At 47.8% G+C, this 24,467-nt stretch overlaps 2 long non-coding RNA genes across 3 annotated transcripts in view; one reads left to right on the top strand and one right to left on the bottom strand.

The window, feature by feature from the left end:
* Positions 1 to 6,116, top strand: part of LOC137865202 (uncharacterized) — a 36,214-nt gene extending 30,098 nt beyond the window's left edge. For both annotated transcript variants that reach the window (XR_011101827.1, XR_011101824.1), the window contains exon 8: positions 185 to 6,116. This is a non-coding gene — a long non-coding RNA (uncharacterized lncRNA). The remainder of the gene's footprint in view (positions 1 to 184) is intronic.
* A 2,371-nt stretch (positions 6,117 to 8,487) lies between these two features.
* Positions 8,488 to 12,892, bottom strand: LOC137865203 (uncharacterized). Its single transcript, XR_011101833.1, has 2 exons — positions 12,760 to 12,892; positions 8,488 to 9,732 (listed from the first exon to the last, which is right to left on the bottom strand). It is a non-coding gene; the product is annotated as an uncharacterized lncRNA (long non-coding RNA).
* Positions 12,893 to 24,467: the final 11,575 nt, after the last annotated feature.

The raw sequence follows: 24,467 nt of genomic DNA, 5'->3' as shown, positions 1-24,467 counted from the left end.
TTAATTAATATTTTACAAGATGCTAGCTGTATTTAACTTTCCAAACTTGAATGGATATGGGGACATGATCCAAAGGACAGAATGTTGCTATGTAAAATTTATAGACACTCAGATGTCTGTGTGCTTGTTTTTAAACTTATATGTTTGTTTGTTTATGTATTTATTTATTTCTCTCTGCTGGCAGGTTTTCAGGGCCCTACAGCTGGCTCATGTGGATATTTTTTTATGTGTGTAGTTGAATGATGAGCTCTGAAAAGTGGTGTTCCTGCTTTCCTGCCTTCCCGCTTCTTTTGCATCCAAGTCAGTCCTGCAGGGCTGTGCTCCTCCTGAAGGTGCTGTAGGTTACCTTGTTTGTGCAGAGAGCACCATGCTGTGGCACAGTGCTGCTGGGAGGTGCACAGCCCCGCGTTCAGTCTGCTGAAGGCACCACTGATGCACCCCAACCATCAGACCCTGCAAGCTGAAGAATTAACCGTATTCCCCTGAAGTAATTACACGTGTTGAACAAGGAACACCAGATTCTTTACTACAGTTGGCAAGAAGGAAAGGATATGGTATGCTAGTTGCAGACTTCTGGGGCTCTGCAGAGTTCTTCTAAAGAGGCAGCATGAGTTAACCAAGATTAACAAGCCTTCAGGCACTGGCCATAAGTGGTTTTGCAAATGCATGAGAAGTCTTGTAGCATTGCAATCTGGAAATGACCGATTTTACTCACCGGGTTAACGTGGTTTTGCTAGGTGAGAGCAGTTCTTAAATCAGCCCCCAGGGAGCAGTAAAGCGGTACGGGCTTGGTTTGCTTTCCCCAGTCCCTGCGGGGACAGCCTGGGTTTGCCCTCCGCTCACACCTCTGTAGGTGCAGGCTGTGCACCCACCCGGCTGCAGCTCAGCCCTGTCCCTGGGGGCTCTGGGCAGCCCATTTGCACTGTCCTCATCCCACCCTGCCCCTGATCTGCTGGACAAGTGATGCCCATTCACCAGCTGAGCAATGCCAAGCTTCCCCGCCCCATCACACAGCTGCCTTTGTAACACCAGAACGGGCACCTCCTAGAGATGGGCTGGCTGAGGCCGGCACTGGGAAGTGATGCTGGAGATGTTGGTCCGTGAAGGCTGTGCTCACAAGAGGTCCTCTCTAATGCTCCACTGCCTGCTACTTTGGAGCCCACGTGCTACCAGAAATCTGAATAGTCAGGGCAGCAAAAGGTTCCCGAAACACTTCTATAGGAAATTTAGCCTCAAGGCTGTACTTGAGAAGTGGATGGCTGTGGTGAGTTATTCCAGATTTCCATGTGCTTTAAGTGGAATTCATTGTATCTAAGGATGAAGCAACAGACTCCCTAACAGCTTCACCTGGTAGAGAATGCATCAAGCCAGTACCTAGGTGGTGGTTGCACCATCTTTAGAAGTGGTTGTATCCGGGTGCTTTCCCCTTGGTTATGTCCTAACAAGGTGAGATCTCTCTTCACATTCATAGCCATGACCTCTTATAGCAACAACATGATGACCATCAGGAAGGATTCTTGTGAGTGCTTCACAACCTGGAAATCACCGAAAAAAAAAACTTTCTCAGTATTTAGGTTAATATAGAAATTTCACTTCTACAGCTAAGATTTCCTTTTGCAATTTTTTCAGCAGTAACTCTAGACTAACAAACATTACCAAATTTTTTAGAAAATTTTAGGCTCATGAGCATTATTCTGCAAGACAGGAAAGAAATGGCCCATCAGTACTCCTGTTAGTCACAGGGCTCAAAGAAGCGCGCATTAGTCTGTGTGTCCCAACCCAACCCCTTCTTATAAAACTGAGAGCAATGGAGGCACTGACAGCACTTGTATTTGTCTAAATTGAATCCTGCAGAGAAGAAAATAAAATAATAAATTCCTCTTCACACTAGCATAAAATACCTTTATAATGCTGAAATGATCTGGATTTACTCCATTGTGGTTTTCCCTGCATGTTTGGTTTCTGCATTTCTTTCCGCTTGCTATTTGTATTCCATTTTCAGTTGTGTTTTTTTTCCTTTCCAAGTCTGAAATATAGCACGATGTTACAAATTTTGGCCCATGACAGCTTGAGTAGTATGTTTATTTGTTTAGATAAAACCTCTTTCCTTCCAAGTCTATTTTAAATGCCGTGGAAACATTCTCTTAGTCCTGAGGTTTTGTTTGTCATTGTTAGTTATTAAATGCTCAAGGTCAGCTGTGACTGGGCATCCTTCGTAGGAGGCATCCTCCGCAGTCCAGGGGTGACTTCAGGAGGTCAAGAGGGCACAAGGGAGAGGATAGGAAGATGACAAATAAGAGCTTCTCCTAGATGATTTGGAAGGTTTCTTTATTTTGAAACGTGTAATGACAGAAGTAACCACGAGGCAGGAGCTGAAAGCCCAAACTGAAGACTGGCCCAGCCCAATGTCAGCAGACAGCCTCTGGTGAGTTTTGTTTCTTCCCCTGTCCTCAGGGTGGGAAATACACCGTGATTTAAAACCATTGTGTCACTAACTGTCCCCTTATACAAAGCAGGCAGCTGAGTGACTGACCTCATCTGCTAGAACAAGTGTTTTCGTGTTGGCCAAAGTTCAAATCAATCAAAAGGTCGAGCTTGTTTAAGGCTGATTATCAGCGCAATGAGTGATAAGAGAGGGGATGGCTCAGGAAGCTCATTCCCAGCCACGGGAACAGAGCCAGCCTGGCTGCAGGAAAGACTCCAGATAGCACAAACCCTGGAGAACGGCGACAGACATGAAATTGAGGGCTGAGTCTTCTCGTGCTGAAGATGGCTGGCCGGGATTCCCAGGAAATTCAGCAGAAGAAATCTGGGCCCTGGTGAATAGGGCTGGGCTGTGGGTAATTCTGACAAGGCCTGGTTAGGAGTTAAGTCCTGGTTTCTTTAATTTGGTGAGGTTTTTAGTTGATTGGTGGAATGGCTAGGTAGAGGAAAATGTGATTTTTCTTAGCTGAAAGGCCTCTCTTGTAAAGAAGAAGAAAAAGAAAAAAAAAAATGTTGCGTTTGTTAAGTTTGCTCATCCTATAGCAGCTCTCTGAAATGGCAGCTCTCAGGCAGCATCACTATCAGCATGGAAAGAAGGGTCAATGAGAGATATGCAAAACTTCTGGTCGGTAAGAAAAGTCCAAGGAAAGCTGAATCTGCCTGAAAACCGGCTTTAAGAGGATGGTTATTCTCTTTGGGGGGGGTGGGAGCAGAGAGAAACCTCACAGATCGCTCAGCTGTGACTGGAGCAGACGTTTCTCACACACTAGCAGGGGCAGAATTTGTCCCTGCCAGTGTTTTCTGCCGTGCACGGGGAGAATGTGGGCCCTGCAGAAGCCTGACCTGGCTGAGTGGGGGCTGCCCAGAACCTCCACCGAGATTAGTTCCATCCTTTGCACTGGCTGCTGCTTCTCTGGCCATCTAATGGCTTTAATTTAAACAAACAAACAAAATTAAAAAAAAAAAAAAAAAGAGAGGTAGTGAGGATTCTTGGAGGATGCTTCAGCCATTCGGATTATGATGGGGGACATTACTGTGGAGTTAGAAAGCCCATGGCACACAGCCATGCTTTCGTAAATTTGCAAGGGATGGATTTTTTACATTTACTTTTTCTCTTTGGTCAAAGAAAGCATTCTCCAAGGGCCAACTACAGAAAAAAGTCTCTGGCCTTCTTGGCAGAAATCCCTGTTGCTTACACAGCCAGGATTTCCTCCGCTCCAGCTCTTGTGTGACCCATGTTCTCAACGCATCCAGGGCCAAATGAGGATCTTTTTACTCTGGGTTGAATCTGACCACTTTTCTTATGTGGAAAAGATGCGAGAAATTCTGTGGGCTGATGAAAGATGGTACTGGGGATGAAGAAAGGTGGCCTGGGCTGCTGGCCTGGTGTGAAGAGGAAGGAAGGGCTGAGGACCAGGACACGGATCTGCTCCAGCATTGCCTGTTAGATCTGATGGGACGGGGTGGGCTGGGCCCCATACCGGCGGGGGGGATACAGCAGCTTGGAGCTGTGCTGGTGGATGAACAGCTACTCTTTGTGTTATAGTTCACGACTTGTATCTAAGTGAAATTAAACTGAATAGCCAAAAGTGCTTTTCTGCAGCACCAGGACAGAGCAGGCAGTAGAAATTTGGTGACGATCTGGACCTGCCTGTGTGTGTGAGGTCTTCTTGTAGCAATACCGTGCCCAGGTTTGCCAGGGCAGTAGCCACTGGGCAGTAGTAGCACCCTAAAACATTGGTATGGTGAAAAGCAGGGGGGAGGGCAGGCGGCATCACGTGCAGAGGGCTCGGGAGAGGATCAGGCCAAAGTTCTCTGCAGCCCAGCTCCAGCTGCTGCTGTCAAACTGCTCAGCATGGGAGGCAGGAGGGTGTCTGCATGTCCCGTCCCTCCAGCCTCAGAGATTAGATCTACTCTGCTTTTTACTTGCCTTCAACTTCCAAACGAGCATCGGCAGCAACACTGCCACAATTTTTTTTTCTAATTTATGAAAACAGATGTGCCTCTGCTTTTTTTTTTTTTTTTTTTTGAGCTCATTTGAATGTATACAATGCTCTTCCAGCTTTGCAAAATCATCAGTTACCAGATGTCTTTTAAATTGTTGTACTTTAGTCAGAGGTTAAAACTATGTCAAAACAGTCACTGATAAGACTTTATATCACACCTAAAATACAGTATGATTTCCTCCAGCTCTTTCCAATGAAAACTTCTCTCATGGAAATTTTATGGCTCACAAAAGATTTTCCACCCACCCTTCACTATGCTTTCAGTCCTGGATTTACTGATAAATGCTTTTAATAATTACCAGTGGCTCTGTACCTCTTTCTGACAGACATCTCATCTCTCTGACAGCAGAGAAAAGGCCTATTGTAACTGGAATTAGGGCGGTACCCTGGTGAAAAGCACCTGCAGTTGTACAGTCTGGGTCCACGTTCAAATCTTCTCCTGTGCCTGAAGTTGTTCATGAGCAGGATTTTGGCCAGTTTTGAACCCAGGGTAGCCGGAGGAGGGGGGATGGTTGTAGATCTCCTGTGGTACAGGAGGGTTTGGGGTCCTGTGGGGCTGGGAGGGAGCTGTGAACGTTGAAAGCACGAGTAGGTTGGGCTGTGGCTGCCTTCCTGACTCTGCTCTCCAGGGTCTCATCCAGCCTCAGCACCAGCTGCCAAAATCTCATACCGAGCGGCTATTTTGGGATAAAGCAACACCGCGCGTTACTTTAGAGATGTTTGGAGATAGACTTAATAAAGTCAAGTAATAAGGTTTGACAAGCTGAAGATTAGAAAGAGCCATTCTGAACATCTGCCCTGGCCTCAGTCGTAAGAGGCTAAATGGGGACACGCACTGTCCCGGGGCCAGGATGCCCTCTCCAGGGATGGCATGGGCTGCACGGGTGGCTCACCTATTTGCAAAGCAGTCTGTGAACTGTGCCCTGTGAGGGCAAACCAGCACGGATAACCCGGCAATGGTCGCTTGCCTTATAAAAATAAAAAGGGAAGAAAAAAGCCACCTCCCAAGTGCAGTGTTTCAGGAGCTGTGAGCAGCCGCGCTCTCTGTGCAGCAGGCGCAGGGCAGCCAGCTGGGGGGGTGACTCCAGCAGTTGTCCTGGTGTAAATCATCCTGTCCCCAGTGCTGCAGGCTCACGTGGCTCACACTCATCCCGACAGCAAGCCGCAGGGAGCGGGGACGGAGGGGCCCTGCCACAGTCCTGAGCTCTGCAGGATCAGCGGGGCCACGCTTCTCCCAGCTCCGCTTGTCACCAGCACAAGGGCTGCAGAGCACAGCTGCTAATTGCTTGGGGCTTTTTGCTGTTGCTGGTGGTTGTTATTGTTTTGGTTTGCTTATTTTTTTTCCTTTTTTTTTTTTTTTTTTTTGTCGTAGGGCCAACCCAGAATAGAATCATGAGATCGGTGTTTATAACCTCCCAAATAATCCATACACTGTTTTTAGTGCTGACACTGTGCATGAAAGGCTGTGTCACCACCGTGCTCATGTTTCCATGTGACACCGAAGCTTGCTGTTTTTTCCCATTTCATAACTAATAAGTGAAATGAGTTTGACAGCCTTGGTTTAAGCTTTAGCTTATTGGTTCCCATGTCACAGACAGGCTCGGTTAGCAAGAAATTTTTGTCAGAGGAGAATTACAGTTCAGCCTTGAAATGTGCTAGCAGCCTGTGCAAAGTTTTAAATTCTTGACCAAAGTTAGATAAAGCTGACTAAAAGTGTGACGTTTGACGTACACTGTCTATTTATCTTTTCATTCTGACCAAAAATACCTAGAGTGGAAGTAGTGTGTGCCTCATTTGCATCCAAGCAGAGAACAGTTGAGCTCCTCTAAAGAAAAGAGTAAACACTGCACTTTAAATATTTTTAAAACGTTTTCAATTCTCTGCAACTCTCCCTATATGTCTGTTTTATATATATGTATATATAACCTTTAAAGAAAAAAGAATTACTTTTTTTCAAGGTGCAGGAAAAGCTTATTTTGTTGGTAATAAGAAAAAACTGTCAGCTCTCCCACAGCAATCATTCCTAGCTCCAAGTTCCAGCCTGAATACAGATGGAGCTTTGATTTTATCACAAATTTGCAATGAGTTTGTGCTCTGTATCCTGCTGTTAATCCTGCGGTGGAAATCAGCTCCTCGTAACACCTGGTGCCAAGACACAGCCGTGAGCCCGACCCGAGCACAGCCGGCTGCAGTTAGAGCAAAAGCAGCCTCGTGGTCTGGAAGCGGGCAAGTCATCGCCGGGCACTTTCACACCGAGAGATCCTGCCTCTTGGTGTGAAATCACTGCCCGGCCCCGCAGCCCTGGGCTGCCCTCCTGGGTCCTTTTCAGCCCAGCTATTTATTCGAGCTCCGTTTGTCTGTGCTCGTTGGGGACCGCTCCTCCCCTCTGGGCACGCAGCAAGAGGAGCTGTTTTTAGACGGTGTTTTTAGTTATAGTTTCCAGCGGGATGAGCTATCTCACAGCACAGCTCGGATGAGGGAGGAACAGCATGTGAAATACAGCAGCTTCTGGGGTCAGCTGAGGAGCAAGTGCCTGCAGAGCTGGGAGCCCCGGGCTGCTCCATGAGCCCTCGGTGCGTCGGCTCCGGGTGCTGGGCTTCGTCAGGGTGATGCTGTTTACTGAGCCTCCCCACCAGGCTCTGGCTAGGCAGGGAGCGTGAATGCTGTAGGAACTGAAGTCGAATGTAAACTCCGAATGTTTTTGTCCTCTTTGCTGACTTTCTGCCACCAGGTCTTGTTCTGTCTTTGCGCCGCGGTTTCCAGAAGCTGAATGGAAGGCTTAGGGGGTTTTGGAGGGGCTTTTTGGGGAAATGTTTATTGCACGTATGCTTTAGATCTGAAGGGACCCTGAGCCTGACCTCTGGTATATAACATGAGTATTGAATTTCATGCACTTAACTCCCACAGTTTGTCCAAGACTGACCACAGTGCTTTCCAAAGGGAAAAAAATGTTCTTAAAAAAAGAAAATAGACTTTTTTTTTCTTTTTTTTTTTTTTTCCAGTCTGTTCAACATTGTAGAAATGCTTCTTATTCCTAAAAACATGCCAATAGCTAGGAGTCAGAGGGATTTTCAAGAAAGCTCCCGGACAGAGCTCCCGATTCGAGGCTCTCCCTGCCTTCCCCGCCATCCCCTTGCCCTCCCCACACTGCACCACTCTGCTCTCCTGGTCCTCTGCTGGGGAAAGGTTGTGCATTCCCACCCACCCCCAAAAAATTCAAATCAGAGCTCTTTGTCTGCCTGAAATGAAATTTATTCTCCAGTCTATGATTTTTAAAGGCCAAAAATGAAGATTATTGTCCCAGGCACCTTTTTGCCATATCTGTAGCAGACTATGAGGGAAAGCTAATGGGAGCCTTGAAGAGATAAATGAAAACAATGTTTACAAGGTTGGACCTATGCCCCTTTATAGTACAATTTTGTTTTTTACAGCCATGGTTTGAGGGACATTAAACAAGCTAAGGGGGCAGAGGGAGGAAGAGGTACCCATTTGGGGTACCTCTGGAAGTGGAGATCATTTGACCCAGCTCAACAGCAATGAGATTAATCTGCCCATGCCCTACATTTGGATGGGAAACTGCCAGCTCAAGACGTGTATTTATTATTCCATACGGATGTCTACAATGAAGTGTGAGCCATCACTGCTGCTTCTCTTCAGCACAAACTCAGTGGGGCTGGGCATCCCACCACTACAGAGAAAAAAGCTGTCCCTACCACAAAGAGGTTTCAGACTCATAAAGTAATTACTTATCTTCGGCCATTAATTTCCCTTTTTGTTTTTGCAGTACCCACATAATTTCCATTCTCTCCCAGACTCCCAAAATATAATGCCAAATAAATGATTTCATATAACCTCCTGAGATAGGGAGGACTGTGACAGAGATAGTGCCACCGGGCACTGACATGCCTGAGGCAATGGAAGATTGGGGAATTCATGTGGGGCATGCAGAGATCTGGAAAGCTGCACCATGGCCTTTCCAAAATGACACAGCCGAAGATATTCTAGAGATTATCCTCCAAAATCTCAGTGGTCAAGGGCTTAATGACTCTTGAGCAGAGGTCAAATGTCTGCTTATTATCAATCACCTATTGCCAGTTTAACCACAGTAATGAAAGCTTCTTGATAAAAGCTGCCTTATCGTCCGGAACTGAGATACCCAGCCTAATGTGCCCCTGCGAGGCTTGAGGAAATGCCCCTTTCAGCCAACAAAAGAGACGATGTGTCGCTTTCATGCTGCTGAATTAGGCTGAGTCAAATGGTCAGTCAAGAAAGAAGCGATTTCTTTCACCTCTTGGTGTTAAATGACTTCTTTATCCTTGTGCCAGGAAGGATCCTGGCTGCCGTGCAAGGGTTTTGGGCCCCAGCACATACACCTTGCTGGCCACTCGCAGTCGCCTGGCCCGCAGCAGCACGGGGCAGGCCCGGGGCACACAGGGGAGGCTGTACATCTGCCACAGTCACTTGGCTCCCTGGAGAAAATGGGTTGGAAATGGTATTTAAAGTTGTTGATTGAGATTTTTACGGATTTATTACCTGTTTTTTTGTTCCCTGTTTGGCTGCCTGCTCCCCTTCCATCTGCCAGCTCTGTAATCCACCTCCTCTTATCTCAGCACAGTTTGCTCCACCTCTTGCTCATTTTCATTTTATTGCCTAGCTAATCTCATCCTCCTGCTTTTCCTGACGCTGCTCCCCCCTCCCCATCTGTGGAGATTAAATCACTGCTCCTTTTGTTTGGTGCCGCTCAAAATTCCCTCATTTCACTCAGGCTTTGGGATGCTTCCAGGCACTTTTGCTGCTGTTGCACACATCCGTTTTCCTGGCACAAAGAGGCCCGTCAGCATCTGATGGAAGCTTTAGTGAGTCCTCGTTTCAACCAGTTCTCAGAGATGTCCTGAATCTGAAATGGAGCTGAGCTCAGCCTGGGACGTACACAGTATTACAGAGGCAGCTCTGGGCGTCTGGTCACTGCAGGAACATCAGCAGGGTGCTCAGGGCAGCTCTGTAGGGAGAGCCTGGCACCTGAGTACTGAGAAAAAAAAAATCGAGGTCCAAGGCAAGGGCTAGAAAAATCTCTAAGCTGCCAAAATGCAAAGCTTGCAACTGGGTGTCAGTAATTCCCTGTCTCCCCATCCTGGGAAATTGCCAGGAAATTCCCAATTTTCAGCCTGGCCACCCCAATGTGTTATCATCCTCTCTGTAGCAGCAGCAGTGTCTGTAACCAGCCCGTTCCCTTGTTGTCCCTCTGGAAAAAAATATATATATATAAAAAAAAAAAAAATCCCAACTCATGGTCAGCCTAAAGTAGCATTCCCCCAGAATATGCACTGTAGGAAGCCAAATATGTATATGATACATGAGCATATGTTTTCCCCAGAATTTTCAGATGTAGAGAAAACCAAGGTTATGGATGGCATTAAACTGATAGAAACCAAAATGCAACCAAAATATCATTACTCAAAATTTGATAGAAGTAGGACAGAAATGAACTTGGCAAAGGGAGTCACAAAAATTTGAAAGAAAAACTCCCTGTTCTTCCAGGAAAAATGGATTAAAGCTCTAATGAGGCTGAGGTAGTTTTGGAGTGCTTTCTCCTATTGCTAATGATGCTAATGATGTGTGAGTGTAGTCAGCCCATCATCCTTGTATACAGCATCTAGTGCTATGCCAGTACCCATGGCCTCAAAACTCCCTCATTGTAGTTCATCTTTTGAGAGTTGCTGGGGGTTTTGGCTTGACCACTCTCTGGTCAAGAGTGTGAAATGCATCCAGGTTTGGAGTCATCCCTGCAGGAACATCCTGCCCAAACCTCCTGTTGGTTGTGTCCCTCTACCTGTGTGACTTTACAAGTCCACTGATTTCAGCGATCACATATCAGATCTGGAAACAGCAAAACTGAGACAATTGCAAAATTGCTTACAGGTGGGGGATCACATCCTTTTACTGGCCTCAGCAGAAAGCCTCTCCTCGCAGCTGCCAGCCTGCTGCTCTCCCAGCTGCAAGCACCCAAGTGTATTTGCTGCCATGAGCTGGGCCAGAGCAAGACCTAAAGTCTAGCTTCAGATAAACTCCCTTTGAGTACATGAGAGATATTCCCCCAAGTGAGGATCGCAGCTGTTTGAGTTCAGGTATTTATTTTTAATCTGTTTTTTTTTTTTTTTTTTTTTTTTTTTTTTTTCTCTTGCCTTAATTCTCAACTTGCAATGCCAACTGTGAAGCATTTGCTACATCCCCCTTCACTGCTTTTGTCTGCCAACGTGTTTTAAATAAGTTTAAAGAGTACAAGAGCTAAAAAAAAAAAAAAAAAAAAAAAAAAAAAGCAGCTTAAGATAAAAGCCAGCAGCATGCTTTTAAAAATAGACTGGCCAGCCCTGTGAGAGGTGCCGAGTAAATGGGTGCCCATGGAATGGGGAATGGAGCGGGCTGAAGAGACTCTGTTTAAACAGAAGGTAAATAAGTGGCAGGGGGAGCTGCAGTTCATTTTGTTCCCTTACGTGTTGCTGAGATAATGCAACATATCTTCAGGCAGGCCTGTTCTAAAAATGGATGCAGCTCTTGGGTTTCACCGGGTGACACTCAGGCTGAGGCTCTCGTACAGATCCTCTGAAGCATATGCGGGGTGAGTGCATGCCAGTGAAATAAATGCACACGGAGGCATTTGGTGTTTCAGACCTGCAGCAGCACTCAGGACTCAGCAGTGCTACTTTGTGAAAACTTTTGCAGTGAAGGATGGATGTCTTTGTATTACACCGAGGCGCCTGATGCAAAAGGGGCTGCATGGAGATCCCTGGGGTCAGGCAGCATCTTGTTAAAATTCTTTCCTGCTGTGGTTGACCTATGAGAACAGCAATCTTCTGACAGTGACAATGACATTTGGTTAGTAATTTAGGTTTTAATTGTCCTGCCCAGTGAGTAATTTCACAGAAGCAGGGTTTGGGATTGAAGTTGGTTTAATATAACAAAACAATTGTCTTGAAAGCCTCCTTGGCATTTTAATGGTGTTCTTCAGATTAAATATACATGAGGAGCTGAGAGGATGTGTAAACCGAGCAGGAAATACAAGGGACCAAGAGAAAGACTCAAAACCTTGCCCAAACTCCAAGCTGCTATGCAAACCTGTGAGCCCCTAGCTCCCTATGGATAGGGCAGACAAGCCACAGCCCAGGGAGCACTGCTCAGCGTGCCTCTTTGCTGCTCCAGGATGTCTGTCTTGTTATCTCTCTGCTTACCCTCTGCTCTCCTGCCTAGTTTAGCTCAGCTCAGCTGTGATGAGGAGTGCTTGCTGCCCTTCGGCGGCTGTGGCAGTGATCACCCAGCTCTGGATCTTCTCTGCTCCCTAGGAGACTGCATCTGAATTGAGCACATGTTGCTCACTGGCACAGCGAATTCTCCATTTCTTGCCTAAATAAGTCTTCTCAGACTGTCCCTGTCCTATAAACAGCAAATTCAGGAGAGAAAGGACAGCAGTGCTCCTTGGCCGAACCATGGTAAGCTGTTGTGTCCTCATTCCTGCGGTCTATTATTCCAATCTGTTCTGAGGAGGCAGAGCCTTCCTCCTGGGAATAGAGTGTTCCCCTCTAGCATTGGTGCCTGTTGGGCAAATTATTGCCTACAAGGTTAATTATCTGTAGAAAATGAGCTAGAATATTTGGGTGTAATGAATCATACTCAATCATTACTTTTGAGGAGTGACAAGCTAAATTTGTGCATGTTTTGAGCTTGTTTTAGTGCAATGCATTTTGCTGTTTTCTGCTTTCATTTCTAGATTTTGGGAAGTAAACCAACATGTCCCGAGCCTGTAAGCTCTTGCAATGTTTGATTATGCAAAGTTTAATCTCTCCCCCAAGTTCCTGAGCTTACTGTTCCTCAGAAGGAACAGCAGGTCCTCTGGAATCAGTACACTTGTCCCCACCTTCACCAGATGTAATAATAAAACATTATTATGAAAACAGAAAAATTCTCCTGAGCTACAAAAAAAAAAAAAAAAAAGAAATTATTGTGTTGTCCTAGTGCTATGAGTGTTGTTGTTACCTGGCAGTTCTGACTGAGCTCTCTCATCTAGGAAAGTACTGAAGTAGAATAAATGAGAGATCCACCTCCCATGCCAAAGGAGCCTACTGGTAGCAAGACTCATCAGATCCTTCAAGTTCCTACTGTCCCCAGAAGCATCTCTGGAGGTTTTGTGTGGAATTAGACCTATCAAACTATTAAGCTTAAGGCATAGATAGGCTTCATAACCCTTGTAAAGTAAGCACAAGCCAGCTGCTCCTACCTGGAAGATGGTTTCTGGAACAGGGCTCAAGATGAGATGAAGGACACTGTAAAGGAGGATCTTGCTGAAAAGAACTTGTTCTTAGTCTGCTTCAAGAGTCATTGTGCATCTGGGAGGGGGGAGCTGAAGCCTGACATCAGCTGTTTCTTGTGTATGATTATTATTTTATTATTATTATTATTTATTTATTTATTTTGGTGTGGCACCAAGGTTCAGCTGGTTCAAGATTTGGGGAGCTGCCAACAGTAGGACGATTTGAGTTCACAGCATTTCTTTTAAATAGATCAGTGGTTATAGGGAGTGAGTGGGACTGCTGCAAGCTGGCAGACTGCTGGTCTTTGCCAACTTGTGGCCTCTGGAGTTGCTTGACTGAAGAGATCTGACAAACATTTATGTCTCTTGAAGGCACACATTGGTGTCAGCCCAGACTGTGAATATTGCTTCTGTCCCCACTGCCAGAAGACATCTGTCTCATTCACGGAACAAAGAGAACTTAGAGTTATCAGAAACAAACATATATATGTCAGACAGACATATAATGTTGCTGCTAATTATAAGTAAGAAACTAATACAGGTTGGGACTAAATTAGTCCATTTTGCCCCCATGTTTTCACAGTTGCCCTGACTGTAGCTCAGAGGGTTATGTTCTGAGCTGTAACCTACTCATACTGGTCTTGTCTCGGCTGATGTGGTTGCTCTTAGCATGATCGCGTGCTGACTCCCTCTTACCAAGTGCTATAAAATACATCATTCTAACACAAAGTGGAAATTTCTCCTTAGGGTATGCAGCTCTTACAGGAGGCAGGCAGTGGAGGTGACTGCTTATAGACCTGGCCCCATGCTTTCAGATGTGAATTCATATAGAACATCTTCTGTGAGAGCAGCTATTCTTGCTCCTGCCAAACTGCTGTGAAGACCCACACAATGATGTTAATTGTAAACCACAAGCAGGCTCTTATCTTCGAATTGTTTTTCTCTAACAGTTTTGAGAAGAGCTCGGCATGTTCTCAGTAGGAGCTGATAGATGCTGAGCACTTCTGAAATCCTGCCAATTTCATTTTGGTTCCTAAATGGGAACTGAGTGCTTTTGAGCATATGATCCTAAGGGTGCATTTTATAACACTGCAGCTCTGTCCGTATCATTTCTTTCCTCTACTGCTGTCCCCAGAGTGCTCCCAGCAGTGGCAATAACACTAGCAGCACCAGGCTAGTCTAGGCTTGAGTGATGTCTCAGTTATTATGTCGTCCCAGGCAACACTGAATGGAATTAAATGGCAGCAGTTAAAAGGCGGGTGCCTGCCAGCATCCTGTCTGCAGCAGGGTCCCTCCCCATCACTGCTATCAGCAGTACGGATACAACTTAAATGGCTATAATGGATTTTATGTATGTATGTATCTATAAAAACAGAGCTCTAATGCAAATTCTGCCTTCTTTTTTGGAGTATTTCTTCTCAATTTTCAGGCTATATACACTGTATTTGATGATGCTCAATGTCTCAATTTCAGGATTCAGACTTCCTTTCTTGGAGCAGAAATGATGGATATTTTTTAGAGCTTATGGGGAAGAGGAGAGGGGAAGATAGGCCTTTATGTGAAGCTTTTCCAGCAGAGTTAGTGTGTGGAAGGCATCTGTTTTGGTCCTGTGAGGCTGACATCTTCTCCCAGCAGACTTGGCAGCAAGAGGAAGAGCCACATGTCAGAAAATCTGGGGGCCCACGCACTGTGGACAAAAGTATGGCAAAGAGTTTAAACATCAGCAACTGGAGTGCTGTTGGAGGGCTGGCTAAAAGCGATTAGCCTAGCGCTCTGGAATGTGGAGCTTCAATAGCCGCTCCAGAAAGATCTGCAGCCCCATTGACTTTCGCAGCGTCAGTAAAGAGCCCCTGCACGCTGGCTTTTGCCAGTCTGAATGGATGAACGTGCGGGGCAGTGTGTGCAGGAATCACAGAGCTCGCTGCTCTGGCTGCTCACAGGGCATTACGCACCATGCCCCACGTGCTTGGGGGTTTTCCTTTGCTCCAGAAACATCTGACACCCCAATGACTCAGGTGGCTAACAGGGCACTCATGCATTGCCATGAACCCCCCTGAAAGTCGTTATCAGTGTTATGCCATAACCTTGTTGTTTGTTTGCACCGGGCCAAAGCAACAGGAGCGTTATTTGGCTGTGAGCTGACTATTGTTAGCTGGTGGCAGCGTGGGGCTGGGTGTTTGTGTTACTGCTGCCTAGGTTTTGGTCTCGTTGGGAATGCACCCAGCAGGACTGAGCACGTCTCTGTGGTCAGAATTCACTTGATTCGTTTCCTTTTCTATTATTTTTTTTTCCTTCTGATTTCTAGGTAGATAAAATGTGGAATCAATTAAAAATGAAGCTGGGAAGGAGCTGTGCCTGATGTGAGCACATGCATTTTTAGTTGAGGTGGGAAAAGAATGGACTCATTCAAGCCCTCGTTTAGGCCAGGGAATTCCCTAGCTTTTGTCTAAATATGGCATGCAAGAGCAGAGCACAGGCAACGCAATACTTCACGGAGTATTGTTTAAAAGGGTGTTTGGCACCATTCAGCAAGTAGGATTCTTGTAAAAACATGGCACAAGGAGTTGTTTGACAGATTTTGACATAGCAAAGTCTTTACAAGAGGTGGAAAAAAAAAATAAAAGAATGAAAAGAGAGAAACTACAGAGTACATAAAGCCAAAAGCATGCTCTCTGCCCAGGCAGAAGGTAGAATAAAAGGAACTTAGCACTGAGTCCTGTCCTGCATGGTACGTGGGTCTGATTGCATTAGTGACCGATGGCACCGAGTTTAAAACGTTGCCTGTGGTCAATCATTCATAGGGAAATAATGGTGATAATGAAGTGAGAGCTGTGGAAGATGGTGCTATTGCTCGAATCCCCTGACCGGGGCCTACCCCAGGCTTTCCTGCCTGGATTGGCCTGTCCTCTGCTGTCCTGGTGTCGCTGTGAGTGTTTCACCCTGCAGGTAGTGGCACGTCACTGCCAGAGCTCTGGGTGCAGTGCTCACTATCATGCAGTCCCTTGGGTTTGGTAGTTTTTTTCCCTTTTGCAAAGCTCACGCTGAGTTGCTGTGACTGTGAATACCTCTCACAGCAGTGAGCAATGATTCGTGCCTGGAAGAAAGCCCGTCTCCCACTGCCTCAGACACGTCTGTAGACACTGGGAGTCCTTCAGAGCACAAAGGCCTGTACACATCTCAGCAATGGAGAATTTTGTCTCTAAAATCTCCAGTCTGCTCTTGAAGCATGGCCATTATGTCCATGTGTTTTGAGGGAAGGAAAATTTCTCTGGGATTCAGACCACTTCTGGAGGCCTCAGGAGCCCACATCTCATCTGGTGGCTGGTGCCAGCTACCCATCAGCTCGTGTGGCTCATATGGAGAAGGTCTTGGCTCAGCATTTGCTGTACAAAGTGAAGCCCTTCTCTGAACCCATCGCAAACACAGCTTCTACACTCGATCACAGCTGGGGTTACCTCCTGTCAGAGACAAAACACACTTGCCTGGGTTGGATGGCTGGATGGTGTCTTGCAGTGTAAGCTAGGAGAGCAGAGGACACAAGTACATCGTAATTAGCACATAACCTCAGGCAGCTTTGTAGTTCCTGAAATGCAAGGGCTAAATTCTGTTCTGCTGCACGGGTAATGGCTAAGGTGAGTCCTTTAGCTTCTCTGAATTTATAGTAGTGTAACTGAACACTGTTCCCTGAGAGCTGAACAGCTGTCTGGCATGGAGCTGGAACTGGCAGGTCTAAAATGGTGCTGCCAAAGGGAAACCCATCATATATTTTATTGTGTTGCCCATCAGATACACTCAGAAGCAAAGCAACAAAGCCCAAGAATTTCTGGGTCACCATAGCAAAACTCAGGAGGGAGTAAGGGCACAGGAGCTCTCCCACACCCTTTCTGAGCATTTTGGTTGATGCCGTTAATTGCAGAGGAGCTGCTGCAAATACTTCTGAAAGCAAATATTTGATGTCCCCATCCAGTAGAAAATGAGTGGGAGAACCAACTGCCTGCCTGCTCACCTGGTCATCTCGACAAAGCCAAGCCAGGGCTGAGAATAAATAGCAACGACTCCTGAGCTTTTGTAGGCAGCTTGTCTGAAACAAGAGCTGTGCAGAGAGCAAACACCACCTGCGCAGGAGGAGCCGCACGCAGGCCGAACAAAGGCAGCAGGGGCTGGTGGGCAGCGAATGTTTGTGCAGCCGCTGGTCTCCAGGGAGGGGCTGCTGGCAGAAGCGAGAGGAAGATGTTATCTCCATTAGCCCATGCTAATGCCATGCTAACACAAGGAGCAAAACAGCCAGTGCCCTGCTTCCCCAGGAGTCAGGGGCACAGCCGCCTGGTGTCACGCAGCAGGAGCTGTGCCTTGAAGCACCAGGGCAGCCTCCTGAGAGGGTCTGTTCCTTGTACAGGTGGCCACCAGCAGGTCTGCCTCACTCCCAGCACCCTACATTCACCCCAATTCCCCGTAGAACAAGCAGCAAGGTGAGATGCTCCTTGCCAAGAGCAGGCTGAGGTATGTGGATTGAGGTTATACTCAATAAACCCAAGACAGAGGAAAAGCTGCAGGGCTTTAAGGGCAGCTTCTGGGCTATCCATACCACAGCATTTCACCCAGCCCAGGAAAAAGTACTGATGGGTTAGGCCACAGGTCCCGTGAATGGCCCCAGGAGGCTGTTGGCGGTCCATAATGTGAGCATCTTTGTTTCACACCTCTACCCACTGCAGTGTGAATGCTGCTAAGGAAACCAGCAGCGCATTTTCCAAGCTGTGAAGGGAAATAGTATGTTCTTCACATGCTCTGGTTGGGCATACACACGTCCCAAATACCCATTGGCTAAGTGATCTGCTTTTGGATGCTGGATTTTATTTTTTTCTTTGAGCCTTCTCAAACTTAGGATTCATCAAATGGAAATGATCTCATCGCATTACAGATGAATTACAGATTTGCTTTCCTGGGAAACTAAACTTCTGGTATAATCATGGGAAAGTCTCACCTTCCCTTTTTTATTTTCCCTTAACCAAGTCTCTATTGAAATTAGCTTGGCAGGCTAGCAGCTCAGAAGCTAAGAGACAAAAGACAACCCTTTGTTACTATTAGGTTTTTAACCTCATGATTTGCTTACCAATCTTGTGATTTTGGGGACATGGAATGTGATTTTTGAATATCTAATGATATAGAACCAAATATATACAGAAGGTAGGCCCTCTCATAATGCAGAGCTGACATTTTACCAACACAGTAGTCTGTTTGTCCCACTGCCAAAATAAAAAATAAAGACGTAAGGCCCAATAATTAATTACTGCTCTATCTCTTGTTGTTTTCTTTGAGCCGTAACGCTTTCTGTACATGCTTACTCTTTTTCTGCCTCTTACAAATTCTTTGCACAACTGGAAACCCGGCTCAGCAAATCCAATACAATACCACTATAGTAGAGCAAGGAACAACTTGGCTCCTCTTCAAAGGGAGCTTTTATCAAGTGTTTGGTGTGATGTGACAAAGCGGGGAAGTGTGCCACGGATGTGATGCTTCCAAATCTCCCCCTTCTACCTTGATTAAACTTGAAAGCGATTACCCTCACCGGGGTGATGAACCCTCCCAATGTGCATCTTGTTTACAGCTGCACCGAGCTTTTAATGCCTTTTCCTGTTCCCAACAAAGACAACACGCTTCCGCTCTATGCCCTGAATAAAATCCCATTTAAAATATCAAGTTTCCAGGTTTTTTGCTGCTAGAGACACTGAAATGAGAAAGCCGTGCTTGAGGCTGGCAGTGCGGCCTACATGGGCCTGCACTGCTGGTGGGTCGAGCTGCACCCAGGCCCACACAGACCTGCAACGAGATGGGTGGACCAGGGGCCAAGAAGGTTGGCTTTTCTGGTGCTGACAACAGGAATAAGCTGTCTGGTGTGAGCAGGCTCCAGGCACTGCTGTAAATTCCATACAAAAGTTTCAAGGCAGTTGCCATTCTTTTTGCCTTGTTTTATTTTGTGTCTTTCCCTCTCACTCTAGCCTCCATTTTATTCCTTATTTTGATAAATGTGGGTGATTGGACAAGTCTTATTTTTACTAAAAAAAAAAAAAAAAAATCATATTTCAGCAAAAATATACTTGGCAAAACGTTTTTAATTTACCAGTTTCCCAGTTACCTATATCAGTCACTTTATGAGTCGCATTTAACTACTTTTGCTTGAAAATATGCTCTCTTTTTCTACTTTTATTATTTTTTTCCTCACAAGAACCAGGCGAGTTTCCACAGAAACTCGGAGAAACTTTAACAGGGAAAAAGCACATCAGCACCCTGTGAAATTTCCATGTTTGGCTTTGAATCTGTCAGATTATGTGGAGAAAAAAATGTTGCGAATTTTCCAGTTCAGTGACTTTGTAGTTTGGTGTTCTTGCTCTGCAGTGCTGGTAGACAGCACTGCGGGACAAGGGGTTTTCTCCCTGTTTTTCCTTCCTCTGCCCTGTGTTTCATTCAGCTGGCCCCATCCCATCGCTCCGTGCCCAGGCAGCCAACTGGCCTCCCCCCCTTGCTCTGGAAATCTTTTCCCTCTTTTTGTTCACTGCGCTGACATGAAACGCTCTATTTCAGTTACAGAAATCCAGAGTATGATATCAGTGGAGCTGAATCCTTCTTTGCCAAGGTCTCTGCTGTTACTGCTGCTGCCATTCGTGGTGGGAATCCTGAGCCAACCCATGGGGCACCTTTAGGTGTGGGCGCAGCAGCCACCTGCTTGCTTGCCGCCACCGTAAGCCCCGTGCTGGAACATCAGCCCACACTGGTGCCTTGGCTCTGTTGTTTCAGGCCACAATGGATAATTTTTAATCCCTCTATTCAGAGCATTTCATGGAACAGGAGGAGAAACATATGGCATATGCTCACCTCAGCTCCCAGGAGGTGTGGGGCAGCGTGTCCCAGCAGCTGCTGGGGTAATCCTTGGCCTTCTGTCCATGGCCACGGCCGAAAGGGGTGCTCAGAGCACCTGGGCACTACCTGCAAGCAGGTGCTGGGAGGCCAAGGACCCTTCTGAGGCCCAGCAGGGTCATGGGCAATGACAGTGCAGCACAGAGGGACCAGAGGAGAGACTCCCTCCTCTGCTGGCCTCCCCTGGGTCTCCTCCAGACAAACCAGCTCTGCAGCAGCTTCAGGGGCACCCAAAAGGCACCATTTATCCCACAGCAGTCATACCGGGGCAGAGACGTCAGGGCACGGGTGCCTTAGGGGTTTGGAAGCTGGTTGGATGAAAGAAGGTCTCCGGTGAGATGCAGGCTGGATGCAGCTGTGGTGAACGTGCCGCACCGTTCCGGCTCTGTGGGGCTGAACTCAAAGCATGCCAGGAGCTGGACTAGGTGGGGGACAGGCTGCAGCTCACAGCTGCTGGCTACCTGCCTCCAAGGATGCTGAAACTCTGCATCTTCCCCTCTCATCACCCCTCCAGCACATTGTTCTGGAGGCGCTGTCATCGCTCACTGGCCTGGCCCCCATCCTCACCCTGCTGCAGCGCACAAGAATGGTGCTGCTCCTCTTCTCCCTTCATTTTCTCCCTCCTGTGTCTGCCCCAACCAGCATCTCCTCCCTTCGTTTGCTCCCTCCTGCGCCCACCCTGTCTGCCCTGGTCCTGCTCCCTCACTGCATCGCCTGCTCTGGGCACCATCTGGTGAGGTTTGGGCTGCCTCATCTCACCAACTGTCGTTTGTCCTGGCCGTGGCGTAAACGCGCTCACATTTTGCATCAAAGGACCCCTGAACCATTCACTTTGCAGACCAGCCGGCCTGTCGGAGAGGAGCCAAGCAGTTGGCACTCAATAAGTGACGAGCATTAATAAGAGCATTACAGTGAGGTTAGTGCCTCATTAAAGTGATGCTAACGAACCGGCTGTCTTCCAGAAGTATGAAATTTTAACTAAGACTTCTAATTTTATGTATAATTAAATCTTCCTAGGGAGGCAATAGTCACTTCTGCAGGCTGCTGCTTTAGAAGCAGAGCCAAATTCAGAGGAGTTGCTCTGGAAGTGTACCGGGGCTGGGGAGCAGCCTCCAGCCCCACGCTGCAGTCTCACAGTATGGGGTCCAAAAGGCCTGGGGGGGCTCAGAGCAGGCGATATGCCCAGCTGCCCCTCCCCCAGGGCTGCTGATGCTGTGTCTGCCTGGATCTGAACCCCATCTGAGCTGGGGTACAGGACCCATACATGCTGGGGTCTAGCTTTGCACCCTGGCTCCCAGCACTTCCAGCCTGCAGCCGGCACGCCTGGATCAGAGCAGCCAAAAGGAGCTGCTGATTCTGCTGATTCAGGCCCAGGCTGGAATTAGACCAGCCCCAGGCTCACGGGCTGCAGCGGTGCCAGGCATGGTGGCTCTTTTCAAGCAGGGTGCAGCTGGGCCAAAGTCTGCCGTTAGCTTGTAGAGATGCTGAAATAAAAGTATACGCAGCTCGTGCCTCGCTGCTTGTGCTCTGTGCCAGGCACACTGGGGAGGAAGGATTCGCATGGCTTGTGTGCGGGAACCCACATGCCCCGTGGTGCAAGGCGCTGCCTGCTCTGCTGGGCAGCTCGCGCTGGGTTTGGGCTGGGAATTGATGCGTCTTGGCTGAGCATCTCGAGCAGGAGGCAGCAGGGACTTGTACCCGAGGGGTTTTGCTCTGGGCCCACCTGCAGCCTCCTTGAGTGCCCTCGGAGCTGGCTGCAGGCGGTGCCGCTGGCCCCACACCGGGCAGCTCTATTGTAAAGCAAATTAATTCCCCCCTGCACCGAGGAGTAACCCTGCTCTCAGGAAGGTTTGGCAGCGGCAGTGAGGAAAGCAGCTGCTCCAAGATTCACAGCCCCTCACCCCTTTATTTTTTATATATATATTTTTTTTTCATTTGACTGGTTTTAGCAGCAGAGTGTTCCCATGTGATGGGCATGTGAGCAAAGGCTCTGCTGGTGGCGTCTCACAGGGGTGGTGGCTGAAGCTGCTGTCCTCTCCTGTCCACGTGTATCCTCTCCACTTTTCTCCCTCCTCTTCCTCTTCCCTCCCAGGTTCTTATTCTCATGTTCTCTTTGAAGCAAACTCAGTCATTGCGTTGTTAAAGGATGTGTTAGATGGATGAATCCCTCTCTGGGCGAGCCCCTTTTACCATGCCTCCTTGCTGATGGGGAGGGCATGCAGTAAAGGCAGTGGTTTCCATGATAAACGACAATTCTTGAACTGAACAAACAAATGTGTTTTCTGCCCTGGTTAGAAGCTCATTCTGACGGTCTACCCAGGGGAGATGATGGTGTCAGAGTGAACTTACTGCTACGCTGCTGTCTGATTTTCGACTTGTAGAGGCAGACAGAGCTGAGAGGAGCTGCAGGCTTCTGCTAAGGATGCTCCCCTGCTGCTTCCCCACACTTACGGGTTAGAGGGAGCTGCACTCACACCCACAGCTTGTGGGTGTCTGGGGAAGGCAGACCGCAGTCTGGGGGAGTTCACTTCTCACTGCAGAATTTCTTCCTCGTTTCAGGCGTTATGGCATAGATTTTCTTCTTGCGAAGGCGCCAGCTTTGCAAACAGGCACTATCCTTGCTGCAGTGAAATTAATAGGGCGTCTGGGGCAAAGGTAAAGCTAAAATACATAAGTAAATGTTTGCAGGATCAGGACCTTATTCAGGCATAAATCAGGTAGCGCCAGCCAACAATAGAATTACCTAAGTATAAAATCCCATGTAAGCCAGTAAGATCAGCTCCAAACCTGCTATGAATTTGCTTTTTGTTTCCATGCCAAGAATATATCACTTCTAACTGCTGCAATCAGGTCTGGTCCTTTTTATTTTTTTAAGTGCTTTTGGGCACATTTATTTCCCGTCACCAGCAGATACACACGGAGCCTGACCCTCCTTTTCTCGGGCATGTCCCAGCCTGCTTCACCCACACCAAGCTGTCCCTATCAGGAGGGTTTTTTTTCGTTCCTTGCCTATTCTGCTGCTGCATTCAGTAAACAAAGGGACACCAGTGACGATCCCAAACTGCTCTTTTTTATTTGCTTGGGAACAGAATCAACTATTTGTTGGTCTTTTGTTGCAATTATTTTTTTTCCTTTTAAGCTGGTGACCGTTGAAACGTTGGCTGGTACCTGTGGCTTTGCAGCAGCCACACTTGATACTGCAGGATTTGGTACCCACTGGCTCCGGGCAATCACGGAGGAGGCCATGGAGAAGGCAGTGAGCTGCATGGAGGAGATATCGGCTCCAACCGAAGGTCCAGGACAGCACAGCCCCAATTGTTCCTCTCAGACTGTGGGGATATTCTGCAGGGGTTTCTGGTCATTTCCCTCCCCACAGCTTCCCCAGATCTCAGCGCACTCTTTGCAGATGCTGCCCTGAGACAAGAAGCCTGGCAATATTTGCGCTCTGATGAGGCAGGATGAGGTAGATTCTTGCAGATGAGCTGGGCAAAATACCTGGGAGAAGAAAGGCAGGGAGAGGCAGAAGCACCTGGGGAGTGCTCCAGGCTCTCTAGCTCCAGGACAAACTTTTCTCGGCCCCTGCAGCCAGGGGCCTGTACCACAGCAGAGCAGCAAGGCAGCAGCTCCCAGAGCTCTCCTCCTGCAGACCATAGCTGTGTCCAGCTCCTTCCCATCCCCTCCTGTCCCTCTGGCTGCAGCCCACGGGCAGGTGCTCCAAAAGCCAGGGCAGAGCCTCTCTGTTACAGCTGCACAGCTTCAGGGCTGATTTGCAAAAGCAAACACCAGAATCAGCCCCAATTCCTGCTGGGGCTGCATGGCTGGAGGGAAGCGAAGGGAAGCTGGGGGTGATGTGGGCTCATGGCCAGCCTGTGCCAGGTCCTGCGGGAAGGAAGTTCCCTGGGGATGCCATGCCCATCTCTCCTGCATTTGCTGGATGAATTCCTGTTGTGTTTTTTTTTTTTTTCCAATGTTTAGTCTCTGAGCATGACTCAGCTGCTCTGTGCGAGGCTGCAGGTGGGCACCAATGTCCCAACACTGCCCATGACACTGGAAGCCCGTGGGGCAGGGCTGCACGAAACCTTCACCAGGACACAGCAGCACCAGTGACAGTCTGTGAGCAACGGGAATGCCTCCACTGCGGCATTTGCCAGCAGCAGTGACATTTAGCCTCTTAAATTATTTTTGAAAATGGCCCAGAGGGTCCTAATTATGCACTCTAGCAAATGCTACTTGTGACCTGCTTTGCCAGGAATGCCCCATATATAATTGTGTATTTTTTTTTAACTGTGCTTTGCCTTCTCAGTCTCATGTCTTGAAACAGCAGCAAGCCCCACCAGGTAGCTGTGTGTGCTGTTCCCACCTTTGTGTTTTCCCCATGGCACACCTCTGCCATAACCTCGGCTTGGTATCTCGGGTATGTCTGCAATGGGCGTCCACTACAGAGGGCCTGGCTGGCTGGCAGGAAAAATAAATCACTCTGCGCTGGCATTGTTTAACAGCCATTATTTCAGCAGCCCACAAGAATGAAGAAGTGCTGAGGGGTAGCCACACATGACTCCCCCGCAGCCAGGCTGAAGCCCAGCGAGCTCTCCGGGCAGCACGGCACCACCGTGCCTCGGGACACACCACGCCACAGAGAAACCTCCTCAGAGGCTCTAGGGTGACAGTCAGGCCCTCTCTGAATGCAGGGGGAGCCCTGGTGGGCTGTGCTGGGCTGTGCTGGGCTGTACTGGGCTGTGCTGGGCTGTGCTGGGCAATGCTTC

The sequence above is a fragment of the Anas acuta genome, chromosome 16, assembly GCF_963932015.1.
Source record: "Anas acuta chromosome 16, bAnaAcu1.1, whole genome shotgun sequence".
NCBI classification, from domain to species: domain Eukaryota; kingdom Metazoa; phylum Chordata; class Aves; order Anseriformes; family Anatidae; genus Anas; species Anas acuta.
The sequence above is the reverse complement of the archived record's forward strand: the minus strand, read 5'-3'. Positions and strand labels throughout refer to the sequence as shown.